We start from the raw sequence: 19,007 nt of genomic DNA, 5'->3' as shown, positions 1-19,007 counted from the left end.
TATCACTGACTGTGGATGTAACGAACACCCCCCTTGTGAGTTGTACACTCTGAGAGACCTGTAACAAGTATACCCAACGCAGCCCCGGTTCCATGAGCAGTGCCCTTGGAACCAAAGACAGGAGAATGAATCTGGGTTTGAGCTTCTGGGGCTCCCAAGACACTATATTTTGTGGATAGCGGCCAGGTTCCCGCTCTGGTAGAAGCAGGTGATCTGAAGAGACAGCCAATTACTTCCTCTCCATGGAAAGGATGCAGACCCTTAAAAGTCTCGAAGCAAGACTTCTTAAGGGGCGGAGAATACCTCCTCTTCTTAGGATGTGGAATCCTTTGAAGAGGGAGGTTAAGAGGTGTCAGATGACGAAGACGATGACCCCATGAAAACTCGCTGCAATACGGGAAGGGATGGTGCTATGTCATGGCAAGGAACCGCACCAATCAAGAGCAGAGAGGTCATTCATTAGAGCCGAGCACTAGATCGGCGGAGCTGTCTGGTTGAGCCAAGCCGAGCCAAGTGAGCTGAGCAGATCACCTCTACATAATTAAGAGTGGTAATCGTCAACAAAGAACTATCACTTCTCCCTAGTTCACTGTTCTCCTTCGAGGCCGAAGCTCTGAGAAGAAGAATAAAAGGGATTCTGTATATGCTGTCTTAAGCTAGCCATACACGATAGAGACTGGCACGGCGGGCCGTCACGGCGAGACCCCTAAGGATTGCCCATACACGATGGAGACAGGATTTCAAGAGGACAACATGCTCTGCCATCTCTGGGAGTCAAAATCTACGTCTGCGTTCTCATCAATTTTCTTGCAGACCTCTAATAACTCTTCATAGGCAGCCTGCTTTTTAGATTTATTAAAATAATCTTCACTTTTTACCTTCCATAAACACGGATGAAGTCTATAAAAGTTCAATGAATTCAGTAACAAAATCTTGAGTTAAATATTTGGTTGCCTGCGACATACTTGAGAAGTTGCAATGAGGACACTGCTTAAAACGATATGTATGGAGGCCAATCTTCGACCTACGGGTGAATAACATTCAGTCTCAGGTATCATACTTGTTTCATTCTTGAGGGATGGTCAGGACTCTGGGAGGCTAATCTCTTCCCACACACGTTAGGGACTTGCGCGGCGAGTCAGCAAATTGCAACGGGACAGGACAGGATTTTCAACATGCTGAAAGGATGGCGAGCCAAGACAAGCCCGACGAGACTGGCTTTTTTTCCCCCATACACCATAAAGACTGGACTGATGCGGGACAATCCCCTTGAAATTGACGGGCCAGTCTCTATCGTGTATGGCCAGCTTTACTTGTTCGAACCCTAAGGTCCAATGCACAAGGACGGTACTTGTTCATTCACCCAGATGTTGCATGCAGTTCCAAGCTCTACATAACTCCAAACCAAACTGAAGAGCGAACTCATCTGTACTGGTAAAGGCTCGTCTCGCCATCCAAGCACTCGTAATAGTGGGCGCTTGGCGAGTGTTAGAATTGGTAAGAATTCCCGTGCTCAGCGAGAAAACGACTCTTGTCTTTTCTCGCCCTAGTACTTGGCAATATTATGAAGCCAAGCACTCGGCGAGTGCCAGCAAAACCAAGGGATCCAGGTCCTCGGCGAGACTCCCGATTATTGTAATACTCATCAGGAAAGCCAGTTGCCTGAGTGTTTGGAAGTTTCTAAAAACCTAATCACTCTGCGAACTAGAAATTCCAAGGAATTTAATGGCTTAGCAAGACTCCCAATTTTCGTAATAACAATTACTGGGGATGTTTGTCTCGCCCAAGTGTTTGGAAATTACAGAAAACAAAACCATAACACTCTGAGAATGCAGAAATTCAAAGGAATTCGAGCATTCAACGAGATTCCTGGATATTGTAGTGATAAGGTATGGTAGTAATAATTAACAGGAATTCGTGTCTCGCCTGAGTGTTTGTAGATTATAGAAGACCAAAGCACTCAGAGAGTGCTAGAAATTCAAAGAATTTAAGTGCTCAGTGAGACCCCTGAATTTCATCAAACGATCATCGGGGTGGTGCCCCTCCCCGACTCCCATAGAAATCAAGGAGGAACGGGCATAAAAACCAGTCCTAAATGCGAGCATTTAAGACAGGAATGAGAGTACAATTCAGCAGAATATACACTCGAGGCTCCCAAAACGCAAGAATCCAAAGGGAACTGCAAATTGAAATCCGTTCAAAGGACAGAAAAAGCCATGGAGACATAGTCTCCAGTTTTGACATGAGATCCTTCCTCAACGATGTGGACGTACGTCCAGTGGGACCCTAAGATCCCTCCAGGAACGTAGTCCCCAACACTGAATCCTACGGAGAGCACTCTGCAGGATCCCTCCTATTCACCTCACCCCTCCCGGCGAAGCCATAGGAAATAGAGGGAATAGGTGAGTAAGAGGGGAAGCTCTCGCTCACCTTGCTAGCAGGAGAAGCGAGTCCCGGGCAGCCATCAACCTGCAGTGATGGCAGCAATGAGAGTCTAGGAAAGCGTTATCGTCTAGAGAAAACGCTTTCCCGAGGAGGGTTACAAAACTCGCATGGCAGGCGAAACATTCGCCACCACTGAGACTGGTCAGTCACGCAAACATGACTGTTCTCTGGGTGGGGGGGGGCTGTGCACCTGACTGGAGAGAGGCAGTACTGTCCTTGGATGCATCCAAGTCCTTGTTGAGGCCGAAACCTCTCAAGAGAACCAAATGGGGACCGCCTTACCAGTCTCTGTGTGGGCAACGGTCCCACGGGACCGTCATGTCAACCCTAGGAATCGAGCAATCACCACGAGAGCGATCACTGGCAAGGCAAGGCACAAGTCACCTGAATGACTCGCTCCTTTCTTCCACTCCGTGCCTGAGTCGTGACGGTGAGCAGACTCAGCGTCACCGACTCTGGATGCACGTAAATCTGAAGATTTACGGCTCCTGACATGCTAGGCCCTAGGGACAGCATGAAAGTTCCTGTTCCCGAAGGAACGGGAGAGCCAGCAGAAGACCCAACTGCCTCCTCAGTTCGAGGAGGCAGACTCAGGATACAGTACATTTACCAGCAGGAATAGTTAATAATCACAGCACAGCAGCGAAGACTTTGTCCAGTGATGAAACTCCAGGATAGCAGCGGTAAATGAATATGATTTCCAGCAGGGGAACAGTATACATACACTCAAGGGCCAATATCACAGCATGCTACGAGTCACAGGTACAATTCCAAGGTTAGGATAACCAACACGAAGAGATATCCAACCATTTACTGCTGTAATCAACTACTGCCACTGTTAGCCTGTAAAGGAAAGAAAATATGATTTAAAGTAATAAGGATACTCCTCTTGCATCCAAGGGCACCACCCTCTGAAATGAGAGGAGATCCCAATACCTAGCGAAAGGACAAAGGAGAAGAGGAATTACCAGAAGAAACAAAGGACAAACCTCCGAAGTTCTCCTCGGTAATTTCCAAAGTCTAAGTGTAAATTTCGGATGAATGCATGTCTCGTCCTAACGTTAAAGGGCAAACATCTGTACTAATAAAGGTGTTAACACACCTTTGCCGCCAACCCTTAACACAAATTAGAAAAGGTGGCTATCAAGGCGATCACAAAAAGTGGGTTTGCATATTAATTATTAAAGTCAATTAATAATTAATATCAAAACTTAGTATAAACATACTTATTTAAAATAATAAATTAAAAGATCCCACTGGGAAAATTGTATTAATGGCTAGTCAGCAAGAGCTCACAAACATATGTCTTCATTGGAAGATGGCCGAAAGCAAAGTGGAGTGTTTAAACCCATTCGGGCAGGCGGGCCTACCCACCTACAAGACAGTAGTTACTGCCTAACCACCTTGTTCAATAATTTAACGGCCTTAATTCCAGCCTATGCTGAAAGTAATTCCTTATGTATAGGACCAAGGGTTTGTATATCGTGTAGGAACAAACAGTGCCTGTTCCAAATAATGGTATATCTGCAGACTGCAGTAACTACAGCCCAGTCTCTGTTCTTTCTGCACCTCAAAGTTGCTGAAAAACTTATTTTTTTTAAGCCCATTATAGAAATAATATGTTGAAACCTTAATATATATATAGGAAGCAACTAGGTAACTGTGATGCTCTTATAGATTTCACATGCCATTTGCAAGGGACCCTTGATAAAGGTTTTGAATGCAGAGCAATTCAGATAAATTTGAGTGCTGCTTTCAGTTTAGTAAAGCATGCATGAGTGCCTCAGAATCTTGGAGGTGCTGGAAATGTTTTAGGATTATACAAGATTTCCTTACAGGTAGGCATCAGCAAGTTGCTGTGGACGGGGTCTTTAATGAACCAAGACCTGTTGTGTCTGGAGTTCCACAGGGCAGTGTTCTTTGCCCAGTGTTATTTTTGGTGTATACAAGGGACATGGTTGTTGGCCTGGAAAACAATAGTGTTCAGTATGCTGGTGACGCAACACTTGTGGGTGTAGCAAAGCCTCAATCGGGACATGGACCGGATCAGGGACTAGTGTAGTCGGTGGTGAGTATGAGGCTGAACTCCAGTGATATGAAAATACTATTGATTACCAAATCTCATACAGATTTCCCACCCCACCCTCTCCTTCAGGTGGATGGAAAATTGCTGAATGAGTCTGAAGCTTTAACTATTCTTGGTGTAACCTCTGACCTACATCTAACTTTTGAGAAACATCTGATGAAAGTTTCAGCAAATGCCGCACAGAAGTTAGGTACCAGTCGCAAGGCCTCATATTTTATAAATGATGAAAATCAATACAATCTATTTCAGGTTATTTGTACTCCCTTTACTAGAATACTGTCCTCCAGTGTGGCTGGCTGCTTCTGCCATATATTTATCTCTTTTAGAGTGGTTCGTGGTGGTAGGTTTCTGTTCCCCAATATTGGTAGTTTTGACCTGGTGATGGTCTCTTGTTCGTCACTTTTTCATAAGTTGCATTTCAACCGAGATCTTTCACATTCAAATTGATCTCTGATCCCTTTATTTTCCAAGAGAAACTAGATGGGTCAAACAGCAGCAACAATATGCAGTAAATGTGCCTCGCTTTCGAACTTCTCAGTTCCAGTGGTCCTTTATTCCTCACACTGTTGGAATGTGGAACACCCCATCAGAGGAAGTTATGCATTTGGAACTTCAGAAGTTCAAGTGAAGGTGCAATACATTATAACCCTAAAGCTATTCTCCTTGCATCTCAATACGTTTTTATCTATTTGTTAATTTGGTAATTCATTTTTTCCTTTTTCCAATAAGTCTCTTCTATATTCCCTTTACCGCATCTTCTTCCTAATGAACACCACATTCTTTGGAAGGATGAATATCAAATCAATGGCCCATGTGGGCTTGTTCCATATGAATATGTTTCATCTTCTGAATAATACTAACAATAATATGAGAATTCTTTGAGATTGCTTGATATGTCTTACTAAGCCCTAGGACGACCATGGGTAGTGAGTTGCTATTGATGGGATGGTTAGCAAAACAAAGCCTACTGTGTCTGGAGTTCCGCAGGATAGTGTTTTTGGTCTACTGTTTCTTGTCCCTGCATTAATACAAATCTGAAGATTGCAATACACTCCCTGAACACCTGAATTAGCCTGGTCACTAACCAGCCCGAACTACATCCCCACAAATGTTCCCACAAAGTGGTATTTAACTGACAGTCCTACCAACACTGCTGGTAAAATTTGTCCACTGAATTACCTGTGGTACCACTGGTAACGCTGCTACAAATACTGGCCGCCAGAGGCCTACCTCCTCAATTGCTAGTGTTTTGCCGTGCTGCAAGGACGTATCCCGCGTTCAGGCAAACCTTTTGGTCTTGGCCCGACCCCTACTAAACAGATTTGGTCTCTGGATACTGGATTACGACCTTGGCCTTTTATTATGACTACGCTTCTGGATTTTTCTACTGTTTGATCTGAATTTTGGAACTTCTGGTGTCGACCTAGTTTGGACTCGAGATGGATAAGCTACATAAAGAAAAATCGTCAGCCAACGCCTCTACGTCTGTTTCGTTTTCGTACTGCCACGACATCTAAGCATTCTGCTGGTGAAGATGTCGACGTTCATCGGTCCTGCACGTCATACAAGTGGAGGATGAGTGCAATCAAACATGACCGATATTCTCTTTGCATTACGTGTAGGAAGGTTCAGTGTAGCATCAGGCAAAGGTGTGAAGAGTGTAGGGATTGGAATATTACTTAAAGCATAGGAAATCTTTAGCTTCCAAGAGTAAGTGTAGGTCTGGAGTAGAATCACAGTCAGTAGATAAAGAAGCTCTAGAATCAGAGTTGTTTAGGAAGTTAGAAGACAGGTTATCATCTAGCATGTCTAGTTTGTTTTCTAATTTGATGACTTAAGTTAGCTGAAAGTAAGGATAATAGCAGTATCAGTGTAAGTGATTCTAATCATTCTCTTTCAGACTTGCTGTTCCAAAACCAGCCCTAACGGTGGCGGGGCCATGGAGATCTGCAAGCCTTGAAGGTAGGATCTGCCAGACCCCGCCCCGGTGCAGAGCAGGCAGTGTTGGCAGCAGAATTCCCCCTTTCCCCTCAAGTGGTAAGTTCAGAAGTTATAGGTCTAGCTCAGACACAGACAAGTAGGGATAACTGCTTAGGTAGTGTGCAGGAAGACAAGTTAAGGGGCAGATTTCTTCAGGTTCGAGTTCAGTGTTGGTACCTAGTGTGACGGGTTCGTTGTTGCTTCCTATGATGGCTTTAAGACATAATGTCTCCGTTGCAATTCATGCGGTGGCTTCTGTTGTGGGTGACTCAGTTGCGCCACCGTTGAAAGTAACAGTGCCGACTGTATCCTCAGTCCCTCTTTTCACTAGAGTAGATGGTAATCTTCATTCGGTGATTCTGATGGGTTTCCGCAGTCTGTAGCATACCCATACAGGCACCTTTAAGTGAAGTTCTGGTTGGTATGTTCTCCACCTGTCCAACTTCAGCATGGGCACTCCGGTGGCTACTCCAAGCGTGGCTCCTTCCCATTTCCCTCCTCCTTCAACTTCTTTCTCAATTTCCCCTGGGGGTTTTTTTGTTCCTCTGTCTAAGGTTTGCAATTTCAGTTCTGATTTGTTTCCGGGTTATTCGGGAGTTAATTACTTCCCCCCCCCCCCCTTTATCAATATGACTTCTGCTCCGAATATCCATCCGTTTGGGTTTTTGGTTCAGCCTAGGTTAGGTGGACCAGGTGTTGCGGCTTCTCCGCTCTTAGGTGCTGGTATTGTTTGCCGAGGTACGGTAGGCTCAGGCGTCACGTCTTTGTTGCCGAGCGGTGGTGAGTTTGCACAGCTGAGTGCAGCTGGCTCAGCTGTTTCATCTTCGTCTATTGGTGGTGCGGGTCTTTTGCAACCAAGTGTGGTTCCAGGCTCAGGTGTGATGGGACCAGGTATGTTGGGTGTGATTAGCATATCCAAGGGTAGCAGGTGCGGCTGGCTCAGTTGTTGCGTCATTGTCTCCTGGTGGTGAGGGTCTTGCGCAACCGAGTGCAGTTGGCTCAGATGTATAATGGGACTAAGTAAGTTAGGTGTTGGGTTAGTGCATCCAGGGGTAGTGGGTGCAGCTGGCTCAGTTGTTACGTCATCATCTCTTGGTGGTGCGAGACTTGCGCAATCTAATGTGGTTGGCTTAGGTATGATGGGACCAGATACGTTAGGTAATGGGTTAGCGCATCCATGGGTAGTGGGTTCCGGGTCATTGAGTATAACTTTTACAGATGGTTATCCCGTCTCCTTTCCGGATCTGATTCGGTCAGACCAGCCTGATAGCGAATGCTCCTTGGAAGAGGAAGAGCCAATTCCAGATGTGGGGGTTTCTCCGGCTAATGAAAGCAAATACAAGAGGATGGTGGATTTCGTCCATTCTCTTTATCCACAGTCCAAGGCTCCTGAGGAGCCTATTCAACCAAATCAGGCAATATTTGGGATGCTTTACTTAACAAAGCCAGCAGTTTCTCAAACATCTAGTAAGATGTTCTAGTTTGGCCGGGTCGAGCAGGCTTTGAGAGGCAGACAATAGGTTAGGTTCTCTCATCGGGTCAGGTAGGTAGGATTCAACCTTGCTTCCTAATCGGAAGGGGTTTTATGATGTAGTAGATAACCCTTCTTCCGGTGTCAGAGTTCCTCGCAACAAATCGGATTAGGCTCTTGTTTCTCAGGTTCCTTTGTCAAATAGGTTGGTAGCAGTCACATCGCATGAGGCTGGTGTTTTAGAGGACACCTTCTGCAGCCAGTCAGAGTGGATGATGTCGGGTTTGATGGGGTTTCTGAAGCAGGATGAGTATTCTCATTCAGATCCAGTGCTGTTTGACAACCTTATCACCTCGGTCTCAATGGGGTTGGCATACCAGGCTGATATTTCGGCTGGCTGCACCACATTCTTTGGTAAGAAGAGGAGGGTCTTCTTTCTGAGCCATCTGCCTCTGCACTATCCTGATATTCACAATAGGGTTCTGTTGAGGTCGCCCTTTGTACTCTGCAACAGCTTGTTCAGGGAGGAGGATGTTTCTGCGATGATTAATTTTGTGTCGTCATCTTCGGCAGTAGTCACAACAAGCTATGATCCGTGTTGCGGCTCAGGGATCAAGATCCCCTAAAGGTTCCAGGATGTCACCTCCAGGTAAGCATTCCAGTTCTAATTCCCTGTAAGATTGCCAAAGAAGGTTCACTTAGCTTCTAAGGGTTCAGCTTCTGTTCCTTCTTTGAAACCTGCTTCATCCAAGAAGGGTTTTTGGAGATAGGAGATGTTTCCCTCACCGGTACCAGTAGGAGGTTGTCTTACACAATTTTCAAACATCTGAAAGGAGTGAGCATAGAGAGTTGGGTAGTGGAGGTGTTGAGGAATAGGTACAGAGTCCCTTTTCATTCTCGTCCTCTTCAGTACGACTCCCTAGTTTATCTTCCCAGCTATTCCCCATCTTCCATCAAAGGGATAGCGTTAGTGGCGGAGATGCAATCCTTTTTGGAGAAGGGAGCAATAGAGCCTGCTCCTCCTTCCCCGGGATTTTACAGCTGGATCTTCGTTACCACGAAAGCGGGAGGGTCTTGGAGACCCATTATAGATCTTTCAGGTCTCATCTGACTAGTAGTGTCGACAAAGTTTCACATGGAAACCTCGCAGTCGGTGCTGTGGTCAGTTCGGAGAGACAATTGGATGGTTTCAGTGGACCTCAAGGATGCATATCTCCAGGTTTCGATTCATCAGGAATCTCGGAGGCTCCTTCATTTCTCAGGTCCATCCGTAACATTCCAGTTCAAGGTCCTCTGCTTCAGTCTGACCACAGCACCTCAGGTATTCACGAGGGTAACGTCTCCTGTTTCGGGGATAATGCATTGTCAGGGATTTCATATGAGCAAATACCTCGACGATTGGTTGGTCCAAGCATCGTCTGAAGACCAGGTAATACAGGCGAGGGATTTCTTACTGGACTTATGTCAAACCTTAGGGATTCAGGTCAATTTCAACAAAAGCTCTCTGATTCCAACTCAGGTGAAGACCTACTTGGGGAAGGACATTCAGACATCATTTGAAGGTTTACCCAACACAGAAACGAGTTCTTGCAGTGTTGCGACATCCAGAAATATTCATGTCAGACAGAGCTCAACCAGTGAGCTTGTGGAAGAGCTAGTTGGGAAGAACGTTTTCCCTCTTGCTTCTAGTTCCAGGGTCTCATCTCCAGATGCGTTCTCTGCAGATGTGTTTCATGAAACACTGGGACTTTCGGAAAAGGAACACAGTGGTAGTCTGGGTTGATTCTTGCCTGAAGGATCTTCGGTGGTGGTCAGGAGAACATCATCTGACCTGTGGCGTAAGATTGGACTACCCTCTCCAAGATGTTCATCTGTATACAGATGCCTCAGATCGGGGTTGGAGTGCAACCCTGGAGGAATCTCACGCCATCGGTCTTTGAAGGGATCTGGGTCAAGAAGAGTCCTTAAATTTTCGAGAGTTGAGAGCAGTGGAAGAGGCTCCAAGTTGTTTTTCGAAACAAGTAAGAGAAGGTGGTAGCTCTCTTTTCCGACAACGTCACAACGGTGTCGTGCCTAAAGAGGGAGGGAGGAACGAGGTCGGCAGTGCTAACCGACGTAGCTCAGAGAGTTCTTCGTTGGTCAAGGACCACAGGGTTTCCCTTATCCCTCAATTCGTGTCGGGGAAACTCAATGTCCTGGCAGACACATTGAGTCATTTACAAGAAGTTCTTGGGGGCAAATGGGCTCTGGTACAGGAAGAGGTGCAACATCTGTTAAGGAGGTGGACAGCAACTGTGGATCTCTTTGCCACGAGACTGAATTTCTGCCTTCCAGTATACTTTTCCCCAGTAGCAGACCCCATGTCTTATGGGACGGATGAAATGCTGCACTCCTGGGGCAATCTTTAGGTGTATGCCTTCCCTCCTTTCAGTCTAATACATCAAGTACTGGTCAAACTCAGGAGCAGTACCAATATGCAGATCACCTTGGTAGCTCCTTTCTGGCCCCAAAGACCTTGGTTTCCTGACTTTCTGGAAATGTTGACAGAGGCTCCAGTACTCCTTCCAGAGAGGAAAGATCTCAAACAGCCGTACTTCCATTACTTGCATCAGAACCGCCACGTGCTGAAGCTAGCTGCTTGGAGAGTGTCCAGCGAGCAGCATGTCATTCAGGACTAAGGCAGTGGCTCGCCAACTGTCTCTGTCTTAGGATCAACGAGTTAATTTTATCAGGCTAGGTGGGCTATGTACCATAGCTGGTGCTGAAAGGAGGGGCATAGCATTTTTCCCCCAAAGATTGCCAAAGTGGCAGATTCCCTCTTATTCTTGAGAAAGGAAAAGAACTTATCGTATTCGATTGCTGGTTACAGGTCGATGCTCAGTAGCACTTTCAGATTTCACCTGCCGGAACTTGTGACCAGTAGGATTTTTACATGATCTTTTTAAGATCCTTTAGGATAGAACAACCGGGTATTCTGCCTCAGGCCCCCTCGTAGGATTTAGCAGCCGTGTTAAAACTGTTGAGCTCTTCAGCTTTCGAACCTTTAAAAGCGTCATCGTTAACAGAGTTAACTAAGAAGGTGTTGCTTTTAGTCACTCTCGCGACGGCAAGGAGGATTGGGGAAAAAGTTTTACCTCATCCTAGGACCTTATTTGTTTCTCCTAAGAATCCATTTCACCCAATTTCCAAGAATACTATTAGTTTCTTTTTGCAAGAGGTTATCACTCAGGCGCTGGATGGTTCTTCATCCTTTTCAGAGTCTTCTAGTTGTTCTCAGGTCCAAGAGTGCACAGTATCAGGGAGATGGCTACTTCATTGGCTTTCTTAAGGAATTTTTTGGTGTCGGCAATCTTAGAGGCAGCTACTTGGAAGTCGGTGTCTGTTTTCATGTCTTTATCTAAGGGATACCCAGTTTTCTTCAAAGACAGGTTACTCGTTAGGTCCTTTTGTTGTGGCAAACGCAATTTTATAATTATTCTCATATCATTAAGGTGTACGGGTTCAGGTAGTTAGTGGTAGTTTAAGGTCCTTTTCAGTCTCTGTAGCTTAGGATTCATTTTAAGTGTTCTCTTATGTCCTTGAAGCTAGGCAGATCCCCATCGTCAGGTGGGAACATCTTCAACTTTTGGGGAGTTTTCTACATCAGCAAACAGCTGAAAACTCAAAGAACCTGCTCGCTCAACTTCTCCTCCACACATGAGAGGCTAGATAGCCACATGGGAGGCTTCACTTACCCCTCCATACATGAGAGGTATAGAATATCGCATGGGAAGTCAATTGAGACGAGACCTTAGATACGAGACCGACGTCGAGGTATTTTCTCCACAAGCATCTTCACCTACTGAGTTTGACAACTAGGTGAGGTTGCATACTTTTATGCATGATGGGTTGATATTGAGTTACCTGCTTATGTTCCGTTGTCAGTTTGGGCTGAATTATATTGATCCCACCTCCAATTAAGTATTGTCAATCAGGCTAATTCAGATATTCAGGGAGTGTGTTACAATATGAAGTTTTCATAATAATACTAGTATTGTACTTACCTGAACACCTGAATGATTCCCAACGCCCTCCCCTCTTCAATTTTGATAGTGAATGATTCAATTGAGGAGATAGACCTCTGGCGGCCGGTATTTGCAGCAGCTTTGCCAATGGTACCACAGGTAACTCAAGTGAACAAATTTTACCTGCAGCGTTATTAGTGCTGACAGATAAATACCCACTTTAAGAGAAAATTTGTGCGGATGTAGTTTCGGGCTGGAAGTTAAGTGTTGGATTTCACCAGGAGTCAGCATTAAGCCCATTTTTGGCTGTGCTGGTGATGGATGTGTTGAGTGAAGCAATCAGGAATGAAGAGCTGTGGGAGTTGTTGTACGCCGATGATCTGGTGATCACTGCTGAAAATGAGGTGGACCGACAGAGAAGGGTTGGAGAGTGGCAGGAATCTTTAGAGATAGGTGGCTTAAAAGTGAATGTAAATAGAACAGAGGTTTTGCCGAGCAGTAGGGAAGACAGAGACAGAATAGTAATACAAGAAGGAAGAGGCTCGATTATAAAAGGCAGAAAAGTTTAAATATTTAGGATCTACTTTAAACCAAGAGGGAGGATGTGAGGCTGAAGTTGACAGTAGGATAAAAGCTGGATGGGGGAAGTGGAGAGAGGTAGCTGGAGTGGTATGTAATAAAAAATGCCAAACAAGCTACGAGTCAAGATATATAACACCGTGATAAAACCAGTGTTAATGAATGGAGCAAAACATGGGCTCTAAGAAGAAAAAAGGAAGTCAAGCTTGAGAGAACAGATGAGAATGCGGAGGTGGATAATGGGAATATCGTTGCTCGAGAGATTGGAAAATGATGAAATAAGAAGGGCAGGCTTAGTAAAGATTACAGAGGTGATAAGGAGTCACGATTGGAGATGGTGTGGGCATGTGTTGAGGATGGGTGAACGAGGAGGGAGTGAAGAAGGCTTGGGAGTTAGAGGAAGAAGATCAAGAGGGAGACAGAGAATTAGATGGAGATAAAGTGGAGGAAGATATGGAGAGAAGAGGTTTGGTGGAGGATGATGCCTTTGATAGAAGGTAGTGGAGAAGACATCAGGCAACCAACCCCTTAATGTAGGGATAGTGGTGGGAAAGAAGAGGAGTAGTTTGGGCTAATCAGGTGTTTAAGTAAATATTACAATATTAGTTTTATTATGAAAACTTTATTTCTTTACATGGGTATTCAGCTTGTGAACATGAGCTGGAATGGCCATTTAACTTTCAGAAAAGGTTGTTAAATAACAGGTACGAGGAAGCCATGCCCACCTGTAGGTCTGCATTCCACAGCCATCATATGTGTATAGACGTCTCAGTGCTCTCTGCTTATTACCAAGGGAGTAGTTTTCCCTTTGCTGACTCCTACTATTGGTTTGGTAGAGAGCTGCCAAAGGGGACAACCAGCCTGGTTCTTGTCTGGGGAGTCTCTCTTTGCTCGGAAGAGGAGTTAACCATTGGAGGAAGCTCTTCTTGGGGCGTAGGGAAGAACTTTCCATAAACCAATTTTGATTAAAGGTGCTTTGAAGGTCGAGAGGCTTAGGGAGCCGCAGCCCTCCCAAGGCATCTTCAAGGAGCAGAGTGTTTTCATCCCTCATCAGCCACATGAAGGCAATGAAGGGTCTTCCACTGACTGCTTCTACTGTGACAACTTCGATGATCATGGTATCCATCTACTGCAGGACTGCCACTACTCTGGTGACTACATATGTGGCATCCATGACGTGTCCCCAGGTGCTCCCTTCACTGTTATCCTTGCATGATGGCCCCATTCATGCACTTTCCAGTGCTTTGATCTCGGCTGCGCTCAGCAAGAAGATGAAGTCCAAGAAAAGGAAAAGGAAGTCTTCGTCTGATGTCTTCATCTTCATCATTGGGGGCTGTCATCCCCTCCCCTATTTCCTCCAAAGCTAGCAAGTGGAGGAAGAAGAAAGTTGCTGCTTCGTCTCCCCATGGGAAGTTTCATAGAGCTTCCGGCAGTCAGCCTCTGTTGCATAGAGGGCTGACAAGTATCTCACTATGGTCTTGTAGCTAAAGTGTGAGCAAGAGACTGCATCTACAAACTTACTGGTTTATTCAAGATAACAAATAGACAGGTCAAGAGCTTTTGCGAGTGAAAACTTAGTACCTGACACAAAGCAAACAAAATAGAGATTAACATACATTCAACTGTGTTTGCTTGAAGAATGGAAAATAGTACATAATGCTATATATCAAATTATTGACAGTACCTTTATAATTATATAGCTGGAAAGCTGACATTGTATTGCTTCCAGTAGGAATGATTCATATGATGTGACATGATCATGGGAGATAGTATATATTAAAAGTGTGTATGCTGTCGGCTATGTTTCTTTTACACACGGGTCTAGCGTGCATGTCTGGAGTGGATGCCCGCAGGGTAATATTTTCGAGTGGCCAGGTAAGATAGTCAATCATGTAGGTCCATGTTGGACACTGCAGACTTATCATGGTCTAGGGTTGCCGACAGGATTTTGGACAGGGTGAATTCTCGTTTTTGGTCCAGCCAGCCCATTAGGACATTTAATTCAACTCTGGCTCATCAGAAGAAATATTACTTCCCCTTGTAAAGCCCACTGTTGACCTGGGCAAGAGACATTTATGTCCCAGTCTGTCACTGGATCGTCTCCATGCAAAGGTAGTCTCTCTCACAGACAGATGCATTGACACTGGAATCAGCTGCTATGGCAGCATTCCAAACAGTCCCTTGGATAGATCTTTGGTCATTTAAAATGACCAAGATTGCTTTCTATTTAGGTGTTGGTGCAGCTGAATAGGATGCAGCGTTTAAGATATTGATCCTGTCTGGAGGTAGAGTTATTACTTACCTCACCCACCAAATAGCAAATGTGTGGGCAAACCTGGTACTGAAGAAGCGAGATGCTGTTCTGTCTCAACTCTCAAGGTTTGTTGGCCCTGAGTCAGCTTTGACTCTAAAAGCAGGTGGAGACAATGACAAGCTTGTTCACGAGGCAGTGTCAAAGACCTCTTGGTCTTCACGTGAAACTGCAACCCAACCCTCAGGTCAGGCTGTCCCTTCCTCTTTAGGTCAAGGAAAGTCCCAGACTTCCTCTGCCCCTCATAGAGGAATCCAGTCATCTTCTGTTCTGGTAGCAAAAGGTGCATAGTCACGCCCCTTTCAGCCCTCTTTCGGTCTAGGAAGAGGGCCAAGAGAAAGAAGGGACGAGGACACTAGGGGTAGTGTTCCTCCCTGCTTAGTGCTGATGGTAGGGGGCTGCCTGTCAAGGGTCAAGCCATTAAACAACTTGGCAGCAACATAGAGTGGAAATCTGGGGAATTTTTGCCACCCCTCATTCTCAAACTGGTCCGATTCCAGACATGTGTTCCCAGTTCACAGAAGAATCTTGCCCTTTGGAAAGAGGTGAATGTGATGCTTTAGAAAGGCACAGTGGGAGTCACGAAGGACCAGTTTCTGGGGTTCTGCAGCCGTCTGTTCATGTTGAAGGCAACCAGTGGTTGGAAACTGGTTATCAACCTCTCTCCATTGAATTGGTTCATTCACCAGACACAATTCAAGATGGAAATGGTTCAATCACTTCTGATTCCATCAGAGAGGGAAACTTCATGCTTTCAGTGGATCTGAAAGATGCATATTTGCAATTACCTGTTCATCAGTCCTTTCAGAAGTATCTCTGCTTCACCCTCAGGGGAATGTTGTTCCAGTTCAATGCACTTTGTTTCTGGCTCTCGACTTCCCCCAAGTGTTCACATGAGTGTTTATGCTGATTTGCCTCAGGCCAGAAATTGCCTTCTTGAATTTTGTCATGACTTGGGTGTAATGATGAACTTCAAGAGGAAAGATCTCACTCCCAAGCAGAGGGTAAAGTACCTGAGCATGATGATAGATACAGCAGCAGTAAGTCTTCCTTCTCGATTCTCAAATTAGTCATTCTGGTAGGTAGCACAAAAGTTTCTGTCTAACAGGAACAACTTGCTCGATGGTGGCAGGTCATTCTGGGTCGCCTGTCGTCATTGGAGAAGCTGGTCACTCATGAGAGACTTCACCTCTACTAGATGAATTAAGACAAATTTAAAGTTAAGCAGCTTGATAAGAGACCAAAGAAATATAACTATAACTCAAAAGTGAAGATGGAGTAAAGGGGACAATGTTAAGACGCTCACGTACTATCAGTAGTGAACCACACCGGTCTTAACCAGTTGACTCCTCTATTTGTGCAACCTAGACTCCCATTGTCTCCAGAGTTGTTCATGGTCTCATAATTCATAATTTTAAAACTGCATATTTTCAATCGGCTAAGGCAAACATCTCTCCTAATGCTTACTTATTACTTACCCTGACAGAAGCAAAATCCAACTTGAAAAACAATTCTCAAAATGCAGTTACTTGTTAACTGCTTGCCTGTTTATAAAACCAGATTCCAACTTATAACATTACTAAAATGACACATTTAGTGCTTGATGTCATAGAATCAACTTTAGCTGTTTTGCTCATCTTCGTTTTCCTTTACATAAAAAGCATCCCTATTAAGGAACAAATAAAAAGCAATGAAAAAACTCAACCTAAACAGCAATTTTATTTTCTTTAGAAATGCGGAAATTTCTTCACAGTATAGTACATACAACAACAAAGACTATGCTAACACCATTTTGCAAAGAAGAACAAAGCCTTGTATGGCATTATTTATCAGCATTTAGTAACAAAAGTGTAGCATCATGAATTTCAGAGTGCATAACTGCAACCTCTGCTGCAATTTCTTTTGAAAAATTAGTACTGCAACCCTTTACCCTTTTCCATATTTAAATTGGCATCCAAGCTTGGCTACTTGTAAATAAAAACATAACTTTATATGGCTCAAAAAGGAGAGAGCATTAACAAATTATAAGATTAGTAATTTGACCTTGTGTCAAAACATACCAGCAAATATCTCAGATAAGCCTCTGATCTCCAAACTGAAAACCTACTTTATTTGGATACATTGTACTTACTATTTTTCACAAAATCATTCTGATCTTGGGCTGTTGTGAAACTCTGCTACCATGGGCGCCTGCAGCATATTTTCCAAGGGCGGGAAATCTTAATACATACAAGAATAGTTTCGGATATTAAGCAGACACACACTTTTGACCCTTTGAACTAGCAGGTTAATTCCAAAATAGTATCAGCACTTACATCTTTAATAAATAAAGCTTTTATTATTATAAAGGATTAGTTTATCCAGACCTCTGAACCTATATATACAGTATATGTATATATACATACATTATATGCAGTGGGATTGCAATACCAATAATCTAAGCAAAGCAAGATGCAATAAAGAAAAAATGAAAAGTTACATTGACTTTTTTTTTTTAAAGTTCCATATACATAGTCTAACTGAAATCAAAATTTTTTTGAAAGAATAAGAGTTGTACACTGCATGCAAACATTATACTATATAAAAGGATACCTTTACTTTAACTGAAAAAATATAGTTAGATGTAATACATTTTTTCACTGTTCATCTGAAAAAGAACTAACCTCCCGTGTTCACTGGATTCCAAGGGGAGGGGGGACCTTGCCCCTATGTGCAGGCACCCATGCCTGCTACAAATCAATGCACTGAATTACTCTATAAGCAAGTGCTTTTGTCCCTATAAACTGTTGCCAGAAATTAAATCCAGGATTATAAAATTAGACTAAATTGTTTATTACTCAAATTCAGTTTTATGGGTTATTTGTACCATTATACTATTAAGATTACAAAAGCATAAATTACAGATAACATGAAAGAAATGGTCAAGAAATAAAATAGACAACTCCACTTCTAACAAGTAGGCTTCAGTACCTCCTTAAATAAAAACAGCTTTGAAATGTGATAGAAGCCTTTCTCACTTCCAAGAAACAGTTCCCGAACATTACAAATGTTGCAATCTTGGCCCAGCTTATGAAGCTGTCATATTACTGTACCTTTTCTGTATCATAGTAGTACACCATTCTCTACATGCCTTCGTTTTTAACTTTCTGGTATTTTGAGTTTGTTTTCTTACAAGGATAGTTTTATATCAAAATAGATAACAGCATTGTAGTATGTGTATATTATTTCCTGAAAATATAGCATTTATCCCCATGCTAAACATTAAATACATACACAACACAAGATATTTAAGCATTATAAAAAAAATAATATAAGATTTAGCTTAACCTCACACACTACATCAGCATTCATCAAATTTTTAACAAGAGCAGTTCTTATGCATAAGCACAAAATAATACTCTTACAGCTAACAGAGCATCTTTAACACACTCCATCAAACTCCTAGATCTTGTAAAGGATCTAAACAATGTCTCTTAATTACCTAAACATCACATTTTCTGAACAATCAGGCTAACTGCTGTAACCATGCTGTCACTGGATTCAGGTTCTCTCCACTCTTTGTAGTAACCTCAACAAACTCTATTTTCATGGGCGAGAGGTGACTGAACTCAAAGTCTTTCCCAATGTGGCCAAGATATCTATTATTATTACCACCTTCACCAACAGACTGTAGCTGATTGGCTTGCGTCACTCTTAACAAGTTCCTGCAGATTGAAAATAAAGTTAAAAACTTAGTACCGAATTACAAACTTAAAATGATTATCATAGATACAAACAGCTAGTTCTTAATCTCACTTTCTAGATACAGTAATGTTAAGAGAATTAACCCAAAAGTCATTACATACAAAGAAATGCTCTCTCTATCATAATAAAAGAACTCATCTGAAAGAAGTTCAAGGCAGACCTGCAAATGTTTCTATGGTTTTTCAAAAGAGACCTCTTTGCAAAAATTCTTAAAGAAAATTAACCTAAACAAAGAGGGATGATAATGGTTCTAAACATTTGTTAACTGATTTTCTGTGCAGTATTTACTAAAAAAAATACTAGTAACTAATGAAATAAAACCGTACATATACAGTATCGTATCTGGACTGCATAAGCTAATTTCAGTAAACAGTAAAAGCTAATATT

General features: G+C 43.4%; 1 protein-coding gene and 1 pseudogene across 1 annotated transcript in view; one reads left to right on the top strand and one right to left on the bottom strand.

Annotated features, from left to right (window-relative positions):
- LOC135221711 (signal recognition particle receptor subunit beta-like) overlaps positions 1-19,007 on the top strand; it is a 148,292-nt gene that overhangs the window by 38,148 nt on the left and 91,137 nt on the right. The window lies entirely within an intron of this gene.
- Positions 16,571-19,007, bottom strand: part of LOC135195435 (signal recognition particle receptor subunit beta-like) — a 55,057-nt pseudogene continuing 52,620 nt past the window's right edge.

The sequence above is a fragment of the Macrobrachium nipponense genome, chromosome 20, assembly GCF_015104395.2.
Source record: "Macrobrachium nipponense isolate FS-2020 chromosome 20, ASM1510439v2, whole genome shotgun sequence".
Taxonomy (NCBI): Eukaryota; Metazoa; Arthropoda; class Malacostraca; order Decapoda; family Palaemonidae; genus Macrobrachium; species Macrobrachium nipponense.
This window is presented reverse-complemented; position numbering and strand designations above follow the sequence as displayed.